At 51.5% G+C, this 23,372-nt stretch overlaps 1 protein-coding gene across 1 annotated transcript in view; it reads left to right on the top strand.

Annotated features, from left to right (window-relative positions):
- The window catches only part of uba7 (ubiquitin-like modifier activating enzyme 7), a 106,051-nt gene that overhangs the window by 4,198 nt on the left and 78,481 nt on the right, over positions 1-23,372 (top strand). The gene's annotated exons all lie outside the window — the stretch shown is intronic.

Genomic DNA, 23,372 nt, shown 5'->3' with positions numbered 1-23,372 from the left:
CATAGACAAACACGCAGACACACCAACGTAGACAAACACACCAACGTAGACACCGACACACAGACACACCAACGTAGACAAACACACAGACACACCAACGTAGACAAACACACAGACACACCAACGTAGACAGACACACCAACGTAGACAGACACACCAACGTAGACAGACACACCAACGTAGACAGACACACCAACGTAGACAAACACACAGACACACCAACGTAGACAAACACACAGACACACCATTTCATTGTGCACGATACAAATGTAGTGGAATGGCTTCTACACTCCGGCCCCTAATTGACCGGTAGAGGACAATTCATACATTTAAACATATGAAGCACATTCTTTAGAGTCCTTTGTCTCGTGTCCATAGAATTAAGAAAAAAGGCCAAAAATATAATACATTTAGTTTCGAGTCCCTTTTGCAAAACGGGTTCAAAAAATTCCTGAGAAAAGGAAAATGAGTTCTCAAGGGTCGAAGAAAAGGGGGCAAAGTCTATTCGAGGATCTAATCAGGGCATGTTTTGTAGAAGGCACAGCTTTGTGATGGGCCTTTCCAAGGTGCCATTTTGTGTCCTGATCTTGACACAACGTACATGTCCCCTTTTGTCGGGAAAGGTTTCCGTGATTCGCCCCATAGGCCAGGAGTTGCGTGGTGAGCTTTCATCGATGATCAGCACTATGTCTCCATACTTTAGGTTCCTTTTGATCTTATTCCATTTCTGTCTCTCCTGTAGCAATGGGAGGTACTCTCATATCCAGCGTTTCCAGAAGAGATCCGCTATATACTGAGTCTGCTTCCATCTTCGTCTGGAATAGGTATCACTTTTGTCGAAGAGTCCAGGTGGAAGAGTCGGCATTCGCTTCATTTGAAGCAGGTGGTTGGGTGTCAGAGGTTCTGGATCTTTTGCATCCTGGGATAAGACTGTGATGGGCCGGTCATTCATGATTGCCTCTACTTCACAAAGAGCTGTTTGGAGACTCTCGTCATCCAGGATCTGTTCCCTTGTGATGGAGTAGAGGTTCTTTTTTATCATCCGGATGAGTCGTTCCCATACGCCTCCATGATGAGCACCATAAGGGGGGTTGAATGTCCATTTGATGCCTTCAGCGTGCATCGAATGCTGGATCTTGCTGAGGTCAAGGTGTGTAAGTGCTTCTCGAAGCTCTCGTTCAGTCCCGACAAAATTAGTACCGTTATCGGAAACAATTTCTTTCACTTGGCCTCGTCTGCAGATGAATCTTCGCAGTGCAGAAATACATGAGTCTGTATCCATTGAGTAGGCCATCTCCAGATGTACAGCTCTGCTTGCTAGGCATGTAAACAAGGCTCCATACCGTTTTACTTTGCTGCGGCCGCGCTTGACTTCTATGGGCCTTCTAAGTAGTCTAGTCCTGTATGGGTGAAGGGCGGCAAATCAGGTGTTATCCTGTGTAGCGGTAGGTCGGACATTTTTTGTGTCATTGCTGTGCCATGCCATCTCCTGCAAAGTACACAGTCCCTTGTTATCTTTCTTGCAGCAGAATTTACTCTTAGAATCCAGTATTTTGTCCTGAGTTTTGCAATAAGTTGATTTCTTCCACAATGAGCCATCGAGGTATGGGTGTGGTGTAGGAGTATCTTTGACAGGTGGTTGTCCTTGGGTAGGATAGCAGGATGTTTGGTTTCCTCTGGCATTGCCAGTTTACTTAGTCTGCCTCCGACTCTCAGGATTCCATGTTGGAGGATAGGATCTAGTCTATAGATCCTACTGTTTCTCTTTATGGGTAAGCCCCTTTGTAGAGAGGTCACCTCATCTTTGAAGGATTGCTGTTGGACATAAGACACAAGTGATTGCTCTGCCTTGGCTAAATCCTCCACGGACAGCTGCGACCCGGTTGGGTAGGCGTTACTAGTTTTCTTTCGTCTCAGAGTTTCTTTGAATTTTAAGATCCAGGCTGATGATCGGATCAATTTGTTCCATGATGAGAAGTGCTCAATAAAACGAGTCAGTGGCCTTTCATTCTGCAGTATACTTGTAGTGAAAGCCATGGCCACCTTCTTGACCTCCGGGTCACTGTCATACAGCGTGGGTGGTACTTGAATCACTGGCCAGTCAGTTTCTGGTTGCATCAGGAAATTTGGACCACTCAGCCAATGTCCTTCTTGAATGAACTTCTCGGTTTTTATGCCTCTTGATGCCATGTCTGCGGGGTTGAGTTCTGTCTTTATGTGGCGCCATTGGAATTTGTGCGTCAGATCCCGAATAGTGGACACTCTGTTGGCTACATAGGTTTGAAACCTTCTGGCGTCATTTTGGATGTATTTTAAGACAGCGGTACTGTCGGTCCAAAAGACTGAGTCCTCAAGGGTTAACTCGAGCTCTCTCCTCAACATCCTGTCTATCCTAGCAGCGAGAACTGCACTAGCAAGCTCCAGACGTGGAGTTGTCACCACCTTTAAGGGTGCAACTCTTGATTTCCCAATCACAAACATTATGTTAGGTAGTCCAACTTTACTGCTAAGTTTCAAGTAGCTGACTGTCCCGTAACCTCGCTCACTTGCGTCGCAGAAGTGGTGCATCTGTGCTCTAGCAACTTCAAAATCTTGTGGCTTAAGACATCTCCTGATTCTTAGGCTGGAAATCAGGTTAAGATCTTTTAGCCATTCCGTCCATCTCTCTGTGTAAGCAGTTGGTATTGTTTCATCCCATCCACAATTTAGCTTGCACAGGTCCTGCAGTATTCCTTTCCCTGTCAGCATTACTGGCGCTATGAACCCTAGGGGGTCGTATACAGAGTTTAACACCGATAAAATGCTTCTGCGGGTTACTGATGGTTGTTTTGGGGTGATTGAAAAGAAGAAAGTGTCTGACTCAATGTCCCATCGCATGCCGAGGGCCCTTTCGATTGGCAGTTTGTCTTTGTCGAGGTCTAGATCTTTGACTTCCTGTGCTCTCTCTTCCACTGGAACAGAGGCAAGGACTGCACGACTGTTACTGGTCCATTTGGTGAGTTTAAATCCACCTGTGGTGCAGACTGATCGAAGCTCTTTCACCAGACGGATGGCTTGGCCCTCGTTTGGGACAGATTTCAGACAGTCGTCTACATAAAAGTTTTGACGAATGGTGTTTAGAGCATCAGTGCTACACTTTCCTTCATTGTCATCAGCTGTCCGCTTCAGTGCAAAATTGGCACAGCTCGGTGATGAGACTGCTCCGAAGAGATGCACCGTCATCCGGTATTCTGCTAGCGGTTGGTTGGTGTCGCCATCTGGCCACCACAGGAATCTGAGGAAGTCCACATCATGCTTTGGTATTCTTACTTGATGGAACATTCCTTCAATGTCCCCCATCACTGCCACTGGTTCCTGTCGGAATCTGAGAAGTACACCCAATAGTGTGTTCGTAAGGTCAGGACCCGGCAACAGCTCACGATTTAAGGAAGTTCCTTGGAATGAAGAGGTGCAGTCGAACACCACCCGGATAGTCTTTTTTCTTTTGTGGTAGACACCATGGTGAGGAATATACCACAGTCTTCCGTCTTTCCGGGAGAGTTGTTCCTCTGGCACTCTTTCTGCATGCCCTTTCCTCAAGACGTCACACATGAAGCCATGATAGTCTTTCCGAAAGGATTCGTCTTTCTGGAATCTACGGGCAAGATTCAATACTCTTTGTTTCGCCACCTTCCTGTTGTTTGGCATACTGATGTTATCGTGACGGAAAGGAAGTTGTATTTCGTAGTGGCCATCTTTCATTTTGACTGAGCTGTTCATCACATGCAAGAATTTCTTGTCTTCAAATGAGTGCTCTTGTTTTTCATTGTAGGCAGACTCTGAAAAGTCCTGGTTGTATTGGTGTCTTAGAAGCTCTTCTAGCTTGGCTACTGATATTCTATTGGACGCTATCCGTGGTCGACCGTCCTCATCCATAGGTGCAGTGCTGCAGAGAGGTCCATTTATAGTCCAACCTAGGTATGTAAGGACTGCATAGGGCCCCTTGCCTTGGCTATTGATCACTCTCAGTGGTTCCATAGCCTGTGGGACATTTGTACCAATCAATAGGCCCACTTCTGCTTTGATGGGTTTTATGTGGACCTCATTTAAGTAAGGAATTCCTTTTATGTCCGTTTCTGTAGGGATGTTTTCTTGATTGACAGGAATGACATGTTGTGTGAAGACTTCAGGAAGCTCTATGAAGCTGTTGCCTTCCAGGCTGCATACTTCCAGTCCTCTTATCACGTGGGTTTTCACAGGCTTTTCATGACCCATCGTTCGGAGTAAGATTTCGGTTTTCTTTCCTCTGACAGACAACTGTTCCATCAGTTTTTCTGTGGCAAAGGTAGCAGTGCTTCCGGGATCTAGGAATGCATACGTCTCTATCAAACAGCTGCCTTTGTGTGCCTTTATTTTTACAGGTACCACTGCTAATCTATGATCTGTTGTTCTGCCCCACTTTTGTGCTGCTGATGACACCATAGCAATTTGTGCTGCAGAAGAAACCTTAGCCATACGATTACTCCTGGTGTCTGAATCCCACTTAGCTACCGGCCTATTGTTTCCTGGAGTAAAGTTATCTATATGTAAGACAGTGGGGTGTTTTTTCTCACAGGAACGACATGTGAGACGTTTCTTGCATTCTTTACTCATATGACCTTTGACCAAGCAGGCAAAGCAGAGTCCGTTTTTCTTTAGTAGCTCAACTTTCTCTTTGTGGGGAATCTTTGTTATCATTTCACATGTTTCCATCACATGATCTCCGTTACAGAAAGCACAAGGTTTGATGAAGGCGTCCATGGGTTTACGGATGCCCTCTGGCCTCTCCGGCCTCTCCTGTGCATTAGTGTTCATGTGGGTATCGGTCTTGGGCATGACAGTTGTAGCAAAGCTTTTCTTGCTGCTAGGTCTTGTATACTGTTGGTCTCTTTTGAATGTTCTGCTGTTTGTGCTTCTGGCAGGGTCTTGGATATCCCCGAAGATGGGATCTTGGATGATTCTGACCTGCCTTTCCAGGAAGAGGACAAGGTCCTTAAATTTAGGTCTCTGGTGTGTTCTTTCCGTAATGTCACACACAGTAGACCGCCATGTCTCTCGGAGTTTAAATGGGAGTTTGAAAACAAGTCTTTTCATGTTAGATGGTGAGTCCAACTCTGACATGTATGAGAGGTCCTGAACTGCATTACCACAGCCTTTTAGATAGAGGGCGTAGCTATGAAGTGCCTCTCCATCATCTGTACGGATTTGGTTCCAGTTTAAGGCCTTTTCGATATATGCAGAAATTACTTTGAAATCATCACCAAAGTGATATTTAAGCAGGCGCTTTGCTTCCTCATAGCCAGTTGTGGCGTTCATGAGAAAGCAGCTTTGGACTAGCTCCTTTGGCTGTCCAACAGTATACTGTTCCAGAAAGTATAGTCGATCCTCATTACTGTTGGTTTTATCCTCGATGTTGTGCTTAAAAGCCTTCATAAATGATCTGAAAGTGAGAGGATCGCCGTCAAACATCGGCACCTCTCTTTGGGGGAGTTTAGAGTCTTTCTGTTGTATCACTAGCAAGTCTGTCAAGTCTGTCTGTCTTTGTAGAATGTTTGTGAGATCTATGCTCTGAGGTGTTTCACTTCTGGGTGTGGCTTCGCCTCTTCCGCGTGGTCCGTCAGAAACCACAGCTCTGTGTGTGTGTGAGGGTTTGCTGTCGCCCTTGGTGGTTGCTCAGGTCCTTTTGAGATTCCAGTCAATGTTGGATCCTTGGAAGGATCTTTTCGGTACGGTTCCTATCCGTGCAGACTCCATTTGTGTTAGATCTCCTCTTTTGTCAGATGCCTCAATCTGTTCTTCCATTTCTTTTCCGGATTCTGATGCTTCATCACTTTCGAATTCTTCTAGAGCCTTTAACCTTGCATCAGCTGCAGCAATATCCGCTTCCAGATCCAGGAATTCCATTTTTAACCCCAGCTCAAGCTTTTCCTTTTCCAGTTCGTGTTTCCTTTTCAGAGCTTTAGCTCTGGCCTGCAGAGCAGCTTTGTCTGCAGCTATCTTCATGCATGCTGAAACCATAGATGAAGAATTGGAACCTCTGGAGCGTCGTGAGCCAGTCTGTGAGACACTGTCCCCAACATCCACCAGAGTATGTGGGTCGGCCTGAGCACTTTTCCATTGATCCACATCGGTCAGAAAAACATAATAATCTACAATTTTTGGCTCATACCAGTCCAAACTTTCATTCCTTCTCGCTTCCTCAGGCAGCAGAATCTGAACAGATTCATGACATAATTTAAATTCCTCCAGCAGTCTCATAAATTCATTTGCACTTTCATTAACATTATGAACATCGGCACCTTCTTTCATCATTAACTTTATTTCATTCATTTTCCGAGTAAAGTGGGAAAGTTTTCCTCTGCGTGTGGCGCTCAATGATTTAAACGCTTTATTTTGTTGCGCCGTATCCGTCTCACTCATACCGGCTCCCGTGACTCCCCGCTCAGATCCTTCTGCCATTATTTGAGTTTTCAGCGTCAGCTGTCAATATTCATTAGTGTTTCAGTTACGTCTTTATTTAATTTTACTTTTTCGTGCGCGCGGCCGTGCTTTGTTTGATCCGCGGTGTCTTTAAGTGATCTCGTAATTTATAGGCATTTTATGGATTTATTTGTTGTTATCGAACGTTTCCTTTGGATCCTTCTGTCGGTTTTAATGTTTGATCGTAACCAGGTTCGGAAAACAGCGCATACGCTTGTTTACTCACGGTACCGGTGAGATCGGATTCTGGCCGCAGTCCAGATCAATCCAAGACGACGTGACTCCGGGACAGCTTCGCTCACTTCCACCTGGCCTGGCGTTCCTTCCTCGCGTTCGGATGAGTTATTTTTGACTTGTTGTAGGAGCGGTCGGTAAAATCAACGCGCATTTGCTCGTATTGTCACTTCAAAATTCTTTATTTATTGTTCGGCAAAAACAACCTGAAATCACAATCAAAATAAAAGGAGAATTCAATGCGTAATGCGTTCAAAAATAATATCTCCTTCCGCTCTCGAAATAGAAAAAACACACCTGGCCTTACTCAGGTGACATTTAAATAGCCGACGCCCCCTGACGTCATCATTACATCATCACAAATCAATCAAATCAACAGAAAAGGCAGTTTCATTGTGCACGATACAAATGTAGTGGAATGGCTTCTACACACAGACACACCAACATAGAAACAGACACACCAACATAGACAAACACGCAGAGACACTAACATAGACAAACACGCAAACACACTAACATAGACAAACACGCAAACACACTAACATAGACAAACACGCAAACACACTAACATAGACAAACACGCAAACACACTAACATAGACAAACACGCAAACACACTAACATAGACAAACACGCAAACACACTAACATAGACAAACACGCAAACACACTAACATAGACAAACACGCAGACACACTAACATAGACAAACACGCAGACACACTAACATAGACAAACACGCAGACACACTAACATAGACAAACACGCAAACACACTAACATAGACAAACACGCAAACACACTAACATAGACAAACACGCAGACACACTAACATAGACAAACACGCAGACACACTAACGTAGACAAACACACCAACGTAGACACGTGTCGGACACACAGACACACCAACGTCGACGACGGACACACAGACACACCAACGTCGACGACGGACACACAGACACACCAACGTCGACGACGGACACACAGACACACCAACGTCGACGGACACACAGACACACCAACGTCGACGGACACACAGACACACCAACGTCGACAACGGACACACAGACACACCAACGTCGTCGACGGACACACAGACACACCAACGTCGTCGACGGACACACAGACACACCAACGTCGTCGACGGACACACAGACACACCAACGTCGTCGACGGACACACAGACACACCAACGTCGTCGACGGACACACAGACACACCAACGTCGACGACGGACACACAGACACACCAACGTCGACGACGGACACACAGACACACCAACGTCGACGACGGACACACAGACACACCAACGTCGACGACGGACACACAACACGCAGACACACTAACGTAGACAAACACGCAGACACACTAACGTAGACAAACACACCAACGTAGACAAACACGCAGACACACTAACGTAGACAAACACACCAACGTAGACACGTGTCGGACACACAGACACACCAACGTCGACGGACACACAGACACACCAACGTCGACGGACACACAGACACACCAACGTCGACGGACACACAACACGCAGACACACTAACATAGACAAACACGCAGACACACTAACATAGACAAACACGCAGACACACTAACGTAGACAAACACACCAACGTAGACACGTGTCGGACACACAGACACACCAACGTCGACGGACACACAGACACACCAACGTCGACGGACACACAGACACACCAACGTCGACGGACAAACAGACACACCAACGTCGACGGACAAACAGACACACCAACGTCGACGGACACACAGACACACCAACGTCGACGGACACACAGACACACCAACGTCGACGGACACACAACACGCAGACACACTAACATAGACAAACACGCAGACACACTAACATAGACAAACACGCAGACACACTAACGTAGACAAACACACCAACGTAGACAAACACGCAGACACACTAACATAGACAAACACGCAGACACACTAACCTAGACAAACACACCAACGTAGACACGTGTCGGACACACAGACACACCAACGTCGACGGACACACAGACACACCAACGTCGACGGACACACAGACACACCAACGTCGACGGACACACAGACACACCAACGTCGACGGACACACAGACACACCAACGTCGACGGACACACAGACACACCAACGTCGACGGACACACAGACACACCAACGTCGACGGACACACAGACACACCAACGTCGACGGACACACAACACGCAGACACACTAACATAGACAAACACGCAGACACACTAACGTAGACAAACACACCAACGTAGACAAACACGCAGACACACTAACATAGACAAACACGCAGACACACTAACGTAGACAAACACACCAACGTAGACACGTGTCGGACACACAGACACACCAACGTCGACGACGGACACACAGACACACCAACGTCGACGACGGACACACAGACACACCAACGTCGACGACGGACACACAGACACACCAACGTCGACGACGGACACACAGACACACCAACGTCGACGACGGACACACAGACACACCAACGTCGACGACGGACACACAGACACACCAACGTCGACGACGGACACACAGACACACCAACGTCGACGACGGACACACAGACACACCAACGTCGACGACGGACACACAGACACACTAACATAGACAAACACGCAGACACACTAACGTAGACAAACACGCAGACACACTAACGTAGACAAACACGCAGACACACTAACGTAGACAAACACACCAACGTAGACACGTGTCGGACACACAGACACACCAACGTCGACGGACACACAGACACACCAACGTCGACGACGGACACACAGACACACCAACGTCGACGGACACACAGACACACCAACGTCGACGGACACACAGACACACCAACGTCGACGGACACACAGACACACCAACGTCGACGGACACACAGACACACCAACGTCGACGGACACACAGACACACCAACGTCGACGGACACACAGACACACCAACGTCGACGGACACACAACACGCAGACACACTAACATAGACAAACACGCAGACACACTAACATAGACAAACACGCAGACACACTAACGTAGACAAACACACCAACGTAGACAAACACGCAGACACACTAACATAGACAAACACGCAGACACACTAACGTAGACAAACACACCAACGTAGACACGTGTCGGACACACAGACACACCAACGTCGACGGACACACAGACACACCAACGTCGACGGACACACAGACACACCAACGTCGACGGACACACAGACACACCAACGTCGACGGACACACAGACACACCAACGTCGACGGACACACAGACACACCAACGTCGACGGACACACAGACACACCAACGTCGACGGACACACAGACACACCAACGTCGACGGACACACAGACACACCAACGTCGACGACGGACACACAGACACACCAACGTCGACGACGGACACACAGACACACTAACGTCGACGACGGACACACAGACACACCAACGTCGACGACGGACACACAGACACACCAACGTCGACGACGGACACACAGACACACCAACGTCGACGACGGACACACAGACACACCAACGTCGACGACGGACACACAGACACACTAACATAGACAAACACGCAGACACACTAACGTAGACAAACACACCAACGTAGACACGTGTCGGACACACAGACACACCAACGTCGACGGACACACAGACACACTAACATAGACAAACACGCAGACACACTAACGTAGACAAACACACCAACGTAGACACGTGTCGGACACACAGACACACCAACGTCGACGGACACACAGACACACCAACGTCGACGGACACACCAACGTCGACGGACACACAGACACACCAACGTCGACGGACACACAGACACACCAACGTCGACGGACACACAGACACACCAACGTCGACGGACACACAGACACACCAACGTCGACGGACACACAACACGCAGACACACTAACATAGACAAACACGCAGACACACTAACATAGACAAACACGCAGACACACTAACGTAGACAAACACACCAACGTAGACAAACACGCAGACACACTAACATAGACAAACACGCAGACACACTAACGTAGACAAACACACCAACGTAGACACGTGTCGGACACACAGACACACCAACGTCGACGGACACACAGACACACCAACGTCGACGGACACACAGACACACCAACGTCGACGGACACACAGACACACCAACGTCGACGGACACACAGACACACCAACGTCGACGGACACACAGACACACCAACGTCGACGGACACACAACACGCAGACACACTAACATAGACAAACACGCAGACACACTAACATAGACAAACACGCAGACACACTAACGTAGACAAACACACCAACGTAGACAAACACGCAGACACACTAACATAGACAAACACGCAGACACACTAACGTAGACAAACACACCAACGTAGACACGTGTCGGACACACAGACACACCAACGTCGACGGACACACAGACACACCAACGTCGACGGACACACAGACACACCAACGTCGACGGACACACAGACACACCAACGTCGACGGACACACAGACACACCAACGTCGACGGACACACAGACACACCAACGTCGACGGACACACAACACGCAGACACACTAACATAGACAAACACGCAGACACACTAACATAGACAAACACGCAGACACACTAACGTAGACAAACACACCAACGTAGACAAACACGCAGACACACTAACATAGACAAACACGCAGACACACTAACGTAGACAAACACACCAACGTAGACACGTGTCGGACACACAGACACACCAACGTCGACGGACACACAGACACACCAACGTCGACGGACACACAGACACACCAACGTCGACGGACACACAGACACACCAACGTCGACGGACACACAGACACACCAACGTCGACGGACACACAGACACACCAACGTCGACGGACACACAGACACACCAACGTCGACGGACACACAGACACACCAACGTCGACGGACACACAGACACACCAACGTCGACGGACACACAGACACACCAACGTCGACGGACACACAGACACACCAACGTCGACGGACACACAGACACACCAACGTCGACGGACACACAGACACACCAACGTCGACGGACACACAGACACACCAACGTCGACAACGGACACACAGACACACCAACGTCGACAACGGACACACAGACACACCAACGTCGACAACGGACACACAGACACACCAACGTCGACAACGGACACACAGACACACCAACGTCGACAACGGACACACAGACACACCAACGTCGACAACGGACACACAGACACACCAACGTCGACAACGGACACACAGACACACCAACGTCGACAACGGACACACAGACACACCAACGTCGACGACGGACACACAGACACACCAACGTCGACGACGGACACACAGACACACCAACGTCGACGACGGACACACAGACACACCAACGTCGACGACGGACACACAGACACACCAACGTCGACGACGGACACACGGACACACCAACGTCGACGACGGACACACAACACGCAGACACACTAACATAGACAAACACGCAGACACACTAACGTAGACAAACACGCAGACACACTAACGTAGACAAACACACCAACGTAGACACGTGTCGGACACACAGACACACCAACGTCGACGGACACACAGACACACCAACGTCGACGGACACACAGACACACCAACGTCGACGACGGACACACAACACGCAGACACACTAACATAGACAAACACGCAGACACACTAACGTAGACAAACACGCAGACACACTAACGTAGACAAACACACCAACGTAGACACGTGTCGGACACACAGACACACCAACGTCGACGGACACACAGACACACCAACGTCGACGGACACACAGACACACCAACGTCGACGGACACACACACACCAACGTCGACGGACACACAGACACACCAACGTCGACGGACACACAGACACACCAACGTCGACGGACACACAGACACACCAACGTCGACGGACACACAGACACACCAACGTCGACGGACACACAGACACACCAACGTCGACGGACACACAGACACACCAACGTCGACGGACACACAGACACACCAACGTCGACGGACACACAACACGCAGACACACTAACATAGACAAACACGCAGACACACTAACGTAGACAAACACGCAGACACACTAACGTAGACAAACACACCAACGTAGACAAACACGCAGACACACTAACATAGACAAACACGCAGACACACTAACGTAGACAAACACACCAACGTAGACACGTGTCGGACACACAGACACACCAACGTCGACGGACACACAGACACACCAACGTCGACGGACACACAGACACACCAACGTCGACGGACACACAGACACACCAACGTCGACGGACACACAGACACACCAACGTCGACAACGGACACACAGACACACCAACGTCGACAACGGACACACAGACACACCAACGTCGACGGACACACAGACACACCAACGTCGACGGACACACAGACACACCAACGTCGACGGACACACAGACACACCAACGTCGACGGACACACAACACGCAGACACACTAACATAGACAAACACGCAGACACACTAACGTAGACAAACACACCAACGTAGACACGTGTCGGACACACAGACACACCAACGTCGACGGACACACAGACACACCAACGTCGACGGACACACAGACACACCAACGTCGACGGACACACAGACACACCAACGTCGACGGACACACAGACACACCAACGTCGACGGACACACAGACACACCAACGTCGACAACGGACACACAGACACACCAACGTCGACAACGGACACACAGACACACCAACGTCGACGGACACACAGACACACCAACGTCGACGGACACACAGACACACCAACGTCGACGGACACACAACACGCAGACACACTAACATAGACAAACACGCAGAGACACTAACGTAGACAAACACACCAACGTAGACAAACACGCAGACACACTAACATAGACAAACACGCAGACACACTAACGTAGACAAACACACCAACGTAGACAAACACGCAGACACACTAACATAGACAAACACGCAGACACACTAACGTAGACAAACACACCAACGTAGACACGTGTCGGACACACAGACACACCAACGTCGACGGACACACAGACACACCAACGTCGACGGACACACAGACACACCAACGTCGACGGACACACAGACACACCAACGTCGACGGACACACAGACACACCAACGTCGACGACGGACACACAGACACACCAACGTCGACGACGGACACACAGACACACCAACGTCGTCGACGGACACACAGACACACCAACGTCGACGACGGACACACAGACACACCAACGTCGACGACGGACACACAGACACACCAACGTCGACAACGGACACACAGACACACCAACGTCGACAACGGACACACAGACACACATACGTCGACAACGGACACACAGACACACATACGTCGACAACGGACACACAGACACACCAACGTCGACGGACACACAGACACACCAACGTCGACGGACACACAGACACACCAACGTCGACGGACACACAGACACACCAACGTCGACGGACACACAGACACACCAACGTCGACGGACACACAGACACACCAACGTCGACGGACACACAGACACACCAACGTCGTCGACGGACACACAGACACACCAACGTCGTCGACGGACACACAGACACACCAACGTCGTCGACGGACACACAGACACACCAACGTCGTCGACGGACACACAGACACACCAACGTCGTCGACGGACACACAGACACACCAACGTCGACGACGGACACACAGACACACCAACGTCGACGACGGACACACAGACACACCAACGTCGACGACGGACACACAGACACACCAACGTCGACGGACACACAGACACACCAACGTCGACGGACACACAGACACACCAACGTCGACGGACACACAGACACACCAACGTCGACGACGGACACACAGACACACCAACGTCGACGACGGACACACAGACACACCAACGTCGTCGACGGACACACAGACACACCAACGTCGTCGACGGACACACAGACACACCAACGTCGTCGACGGACACACAGACACACCAACGTCGACGACGGACACACAGACACACCAACGTCGACGACGGACACACAGACACACCAACGTCGACGACGGACACACAGACACACCAACGTCGACGACGGACACACAGACACACCAACGTCGACGGACACACAGACACACCAACGTCGACGGACACACAGACACACCAACGTCGACGGACACACAGACACACCAACGTCGACGACGGACACACAGACACACCAACGTCGACGACGGACACACAGACACACCAACGTCGACGACGGACACACAGACACACCAACGTCGACGACGGACACACAGACACACCAACGTCGACGACGGACACACAGACACACCAACGTCGACGACGGACACACAGACACACCAACGTCGACGACGGACACACAGACACACCAACGTCGACGACGGACACACAGACACACCAACGTCGACGACGGACACACAGACACACCAACGTCGACGACGGACACACGGACACACCAACGTCGACGACGGACACACAACACGCAGACACACTAACATAGACAAACACGCAGACACACTAACGTAGACAAACACGCAGACACACTAACGTAGACAAACACACCAACGTAGACACGTGTCGGACACACAGACACACCAACGTCGACGGACACACAGACACACCAACGTCGACGGACACACAGACACACCAACGTCGACGACGGACACACAACACGCAGACACACTAACATAGACAAACACGCAGACACACTAACGTAGACAAACACGCAGACACACTAACGTAGACAAACACACCAACGTAGACACGTGTCGGACACACAGACACACCAACGTCGACGGACACACAGACACACCAACGTCGACGGACACACAGACACACCAACGTCGACGGACACACAGACACACCAACGTCGACGGACACACAGACACACCAACGTCGACGGACACACAGACACACCAACGTCGACGACGGACACACAACACGCAGACACACTAACATAGACAAACACGCAGACACACTAACGTAGACAAACACGCAGACACACTAACGTAGACAAACACACCAACGTAGACACGTGTCGGACACACAGACACACCAACGTCGACGGACACACAGACACACCAACGTCGACGGACACACAGACACACCAACGTCGACGGACACACAGACACACCAACGTCGACGGACACACAGACACACCAACGTCGACGGACACACAGACACACCAACGTCGACGGACACACAGACACACCAACGTCGACGGACACACAGACACACCAACGTCGACGGACACACAGACACACCAACGTCGACGGACACACAGACACACCAACGTCGACGGACACACAGACACACCAACGTCGACGGACACACAACACGCAGACACACTAACATAGACAAACACGCAGACACACTAACGTAGACAAACACGCAGACACACTAACGTAGACAAACACACCAACGTAGACAAACACGCAGACACACTAACATAGACAAACACGCAGACACACTAACGTAGACAAACACACCAACGTAGACACGTGTCGGACACACAGACACACCAACGTCGACGGACACACAGACACACCAACGTCGACGGACACACAGACACACCAACGTCGACGGACACACAGACACACCAACGTCGACGGACACACAGACACACCAACGTCGACAACGGACACACAGACACACCAACGTCGACAACGGACACACAGACACACCAACGTCGACGGACACACAGACACACCAACGTCGACGGACACACAGACACACCAACGTCGACGGACACACAGACACACCAACGTCGACGGACACACAACACGCAGACACACTAACATAGACAAACACGCAGACACACTAACGTAGACAAACACACCAACGTAGACACGTGTCGGACACACAGACACACCAACGTCGACGGACACACAGACACACCAACGTCGACGGACACACAGACACACCAACGTCGACGGACACACAGACACACCAACGTCGACGGACACACAGACACACCAACGTCGACGGACACACAGACACACCAACGTCGACAACGGACACACAGACACACCAACGTCGACAACGGACACACAGACACACCAACGTCGACGGACACACAGACACACCAACGTCGACGGACACACAGACACACCAACGTCGACGGACACACAACACGCAGACACACTAACATAGACAAACACGCAGAGACACTAACGTAGACAAACACACCAACGTAGACAAACACGCAGACACACTAACATAGACAAACACGCAGACACACTAACGTAGACAAACACACCAACGTAGACAAACACGCAGACACACTAACATAGACAAACACGCAGACACACTAACGTAGACAAACACACCAACGTAGACACGTGTCGGACACACAGACACACCAACGTCGACGGACACACAGACACACCAACGTCGACGGACACACAGACACACCAACGTCGACGGACACACAGACACACCAACGTCGACGGACACACAGACACACCAACGTCGACGGACACACAGACACACCAACGTCGACAACGGACACACAGACACACCAACGTCGTCGACGGACACACAGACACACCAACGTCGTCGACGGACACACAGACACACCAACGTCGACGACGGACACACAGACACACCAACGTCGACAACGGACACACAGACACACATACGTCGACAACGGACACACAGACACACATACGTCGACAACGGACACACAGACACACCAACGTCGACGGACACACAGACACACCAACGTCGACGGACACACAGACACACCAACGTCGACGGACACACAGACACACCAACGTCGACGGACACACAGACACACCAACGTCGACGGACACACAGACACACCAACGTCGACGGACACACAGACACACCAACGTCGACGGACACACAGACACACCAACGTCGACGGACACACAGACACACCAACGTCGTCGACGGACACACAGACACACCAACGTCGTCGACGGACACACAGACACACCAACGTCGTCGACGGACACACAGACACACCAACGTCGTCGACGGACACACAGACACACCAACGTCGACGACGGACACACAGACACACCAACGTCGACGACGGACACACAGACACACCAACGTCGACGACGGACACACAGACACACCAACGTCGACGACGGACACACAGACACACCAACGTCGACGACGGACACACAGACACACCAACGTCGACGACGGACACACAGACACACCAACGTCGACGGACACACAGACACACCAACGTCGACGGACACACAGACACACCAACGTCGACGGACACACAGACACACCAACGTCGACGACGGACACACAGACACACCAACGTCGACGACGGACACACAGACACACCAACGTCGACGACGGACACACAGACACACCAACGTCGACGACGGACACACAGACACACCAACGTCGACGACGGACACACAGACACACCAACGTCGACGACGGACACACAGACACACCAACGTCGACGACGGACACACAGACACACCAACGTCGACGACGGACACACAGACACACCAACGTCGACGACGGACACACAGACACACCAACGTCGACGACGGACACACAGACACGCAGACACACTAACATAGACAAACACGCAGACACACTAACATAGACAAACACGCAGACACACTAACATAGACAAACACGCAGACACACTAACATAGACAAACACGCAGACACACTAACGTAGACAAACACACCAACGTAGACACGTGTCGGACACACAGACACACCAACGTCGACGGACACACAGACACACCAACGTCGACGGACACACAGACACACCAACGTCGACGGACACACAGACACACCAACGTCGACGGACACACAGACACACCAACGTCGACGGACACACAGACACACCAACGTCGACGGACACACAGACACACCAACGTCGACGGACACACAGACACACCAACGTCGTCGACGGACACACAGACACACCAACGTCGTCGACGGACACACAGACACACCAACGTCGTCGACGGACACACAGACACACCAACGTCGTCGACGGACACACAGACACACCAACGTCGTCGACGGACACACAGACACACCAACGTCGACGACGGACACACAGACACACCAACGTCGACGACGGACACACAGACACACCAACGTCGACGGACACACAGACACACCAACGTCGACGGACACACAGACACACCAACGTCGACGGACACACAGACACACCAACGTCGACGACGGACACACAGACACACCAACGTCGACGACGGACACACAGACACACCAACGTCGTCGACGGACACACAGACACACCAACGTCGTCGACGGACACACAGACACACCAACGTCGTCGACGGACACACAGACACACCAACGTCGACGACGGACACACAGACACACCAACGTCGACGACGGACACACAGACACACCAACGTCGACGACGGACACACAGACACACCAACGTCGACGGACACACAGACACACCAACGTCGACGGACACACAGACACACCAACGTCGACGACGGACACACAGACACACCAACGTCGACGACGGACACACAGACACACCAACGTCGACGACGGACACACAGACACACCAACGTCGACGACGGACACACAGACACACCAACGTCGACGACGGACACACAGACACACCAACGTCGACGACGGACACACAGACACACCAACGTCGACGACGGACACACAGACACACCAACGTCGACGACGGACACACAGACACACCAACGTCGACGACGGACACACAACACGCAGACACACTAACATAGACAAACACGCAGACACACTAACGTAGACAAACACGCAGACACACTAACGTAGACAAACACACCAACGTAGACACGTGTCGGACACACAGACACACCAACGTCGACGGACACACAGACACACCAACGTCGACGGACACACAGACACACCAACGTCGACGGACACACAGACACACCAACGTCGACGGACACACAGACACACCAACGTCGACGGACACACAGACACACCAACGTCGACGGACACACAGACACACCAACGTCGACGGACACACAGACACACCAACGTCGACGGACACACAGACACACCAACGTCGACGGACACACAGACACACCAACGTCGACGGACACACAGACACACCAACGTCGACGGACACACAACACGCAGACACACTAACATAGACAAACACGCAGACACACTAACGTAGACAAACACGCAGACACACTAACGTAGACAAACACACCAACGTAGACAAACACGCAGACACACTAACATAGACAAACACGCAGACACACTAACGTAGACAAACACACCAACGTAGACACGTGTCGGACACACAGACACACCAACGTCGACGGACACACAGACACACCAACGTCGACGGACACACAGACACACCAACGTCGACGGACACACAGACACACCAACGTCGACGGACACACAGACACACCAACGTCGACAACGGACACACAGACACACCAACGTCGACAACGGACACACAGACACACCAACGTCGACGGACACACAGACACACCAACGTCGACGGACACACAGACACACCAACGTCGACGGACACACAGACACACCAACGTCGACGGACACACAACACGCAGACACACTAACATAGACAAACACGCAGACACACTAACGTAGACAAACACACCAACGTAGACACGTGTCGGACACACAGACACACCAACGTCGACGGACACACAGACACACCAACGTCGACGGACACACAGACACACCAACGTCGACGGACACACAGACACACCAACGTCGACGGACACACAGACACACCAACGTCGACGGACACACAGACACACCAACGTCGACAACGGACACACAGACACACCAACGTCGACAACGGACACACAGACACACCAACGTCGACGGACACACAGACACACCAACGTCGACGGACACACAGACACACCAACGTCGACGGACACACAACACGCAGACACACTAACATAGACAAACACGCAGAGACACTAACGTAGACAAACACACCAACGTAGACAAACACGCAGACACACTAACATAGACAAACACGCAGACACACTAACGTAGACAAACACACCAACGTAGACAAACACGCAGACACACTAACATAGACAAACACGCAGACACACTAACGTAGACAAACACACCAACGTAGACACGTGTCGGACACACAGACACACCAACGTCGACGGACACACAGACACACCAACGTCGACGGACACACAGACACACCAACGTCGACGGACACACAGACACACCAACGTCGACGGACACACAGACACACCAACGTCGACGGACACACAGACACACCAACGTCGACAACGGACACACAGACACACCAACGTCGTCGACGGACACACAGACACACCAACGTCGTCGACGGACACACAGACACACCAACGTCGACGACGGACACACAGACACACCAACGTCGACAACGGACACACAGACACACATACGTCGACAACGGACACACAGACACACATACGTCGACAACGGACACACAGACACACCAACGTCGACGGACACACAGACACACCAACGTCGACGGACACACAGACACACCAACGTCGACGGACACACAGACACACCAACGTCGACGGACACACAGACACACCAACGTCGACGGACACACAGACACACCAACGTCGACGGACACACAGACACACCAACGTCGACGGACACACAGACACACCAACGTCGACGGACACACAGACACACCAACGTCGACGGACACACAGACACACCAACGTCGTCGACAGACACACAGACACACCAACGTCGTCGACGGACACACAGACACACCAACGTCGTCGACGGACACACAGACACACCAACGTCGTCGACGGACACACAGACACACCAACGTCGACGACGGACACACAGACACACCAACGTCGACGACGGACACACAGACACACCAACGTCGACGACGGACACACAGACACACCAACGTCGACGACGGACACACAGACACACCAACGTCGACGACGGACACACAGACACACCAACGTCGACGACGGACACACAGACACACCAACGTCGACGGACACACAGACACACCAACGTCGACGGACACACAGACACACCAACGTCGACGGACACACAGACACACCAACGTCGACGACGGACACACAGACACACCAACGTCGACGACGGACACACAGACACACCAACGTCGACGACGGACACACAGACACACCAACGTCGACGACGGACACACAGACACACCAACGTCGACGACGGACACACAGACACACCAACGTCGACGACGGACACACAGACACACCAACGTCGACGACGGACACACAGACACACCAACGTCGACGACGGACACACAGACACACCAACGTCGACGACGGACACACAGACACACCAACGTCGACGACGGACACACAGACACGCAGACACACTAACATAGACAAACACGCAGACACACTAACATAGACAAACACGCAGACACACTAACATAGACAAACACGCAGACACACTAACATAGACAAACACGCAGACACACTAACGTAGACAAACACACCAACGTAGACACGTGTCGGACACACAGACACACCAACGTCGACGGACACACAGACACACCAACGTCGACGGACACACAGATACACCAACGTCGTCGACGGACACACAGACACACCAACGTCGTCGACGGACACACAGACACACCAACGTCGTCGACGGACACACAGACACACCAACGTCGACGACGGACACACAGACACACCAACGTCGACGACGGACACACAGACACACCAACGTCGACGACGGACACACAGACACACCAACGTCGACGACGGACACACAGACACACCAACGTCGACGACGGACACACAGACACACCAACGTCGACGACGGACACACAGACACACCAACGTCGACGACGGACACACAGACACACCAACGTCGACGACGGACACACAGACACACCAACGTCGACGACGGACACACAGACACACCAACGTCGACGACGGACACACAGACACGCAGACACACTAACATAGACAAACACGCAGACACACTAACATAGACAAACACGCAGACACACTAACATAGACAAACACGCAGACACACTAACATAGACAAACACGCAGACACACTAACGTAGACAAACACACCAACGTAGACACGTGTCGGACACACAGACACACCAACGTCGACGGACACACAGACACACCAACGTCGACGGACACACAGATACACCAACGTCGTCGACGGACACACAGACACACCAACGTCGTCGACGGACACACAGACACACCAACGTCGTCGACGGACACACAGACACACCAACGTCGACGACGGACACACAGACACACCAACGTCGACGACGGACACACAGACACACCAACGTCGACGACGGACACACAGACACACCAACGTCGACGACGGACACACAGACACACCAACGTCGACGACGGACACACAGACACACCAACGTCGACGACGGACACACAGACACACCAACGTCGACGACGGACACACAGACACACCAACGTCGACGACGGACACACAG

The sequence above is a fragment of the Gasterosteus aculeatus genome, chromosome 17 (assembly GCF_964276395.1).
Source record: "Gasterosteus aculeatus chromosome 17, fGasAcu3.hap1.1, whole genome shotgun sequence".
Taxonomy (NCBI): domain Eukaryota; kingdom Metazoa; phylum Chordata; class Actinopteri; order Perciformes; family Gasterosteidae; genus Gasterosteus; species Gasterosteus aculeatus.
Note: the sequence above shows the minus strand (reverse complement) of the source record. Positions and strands in the feature narration are given on the sequence as shown.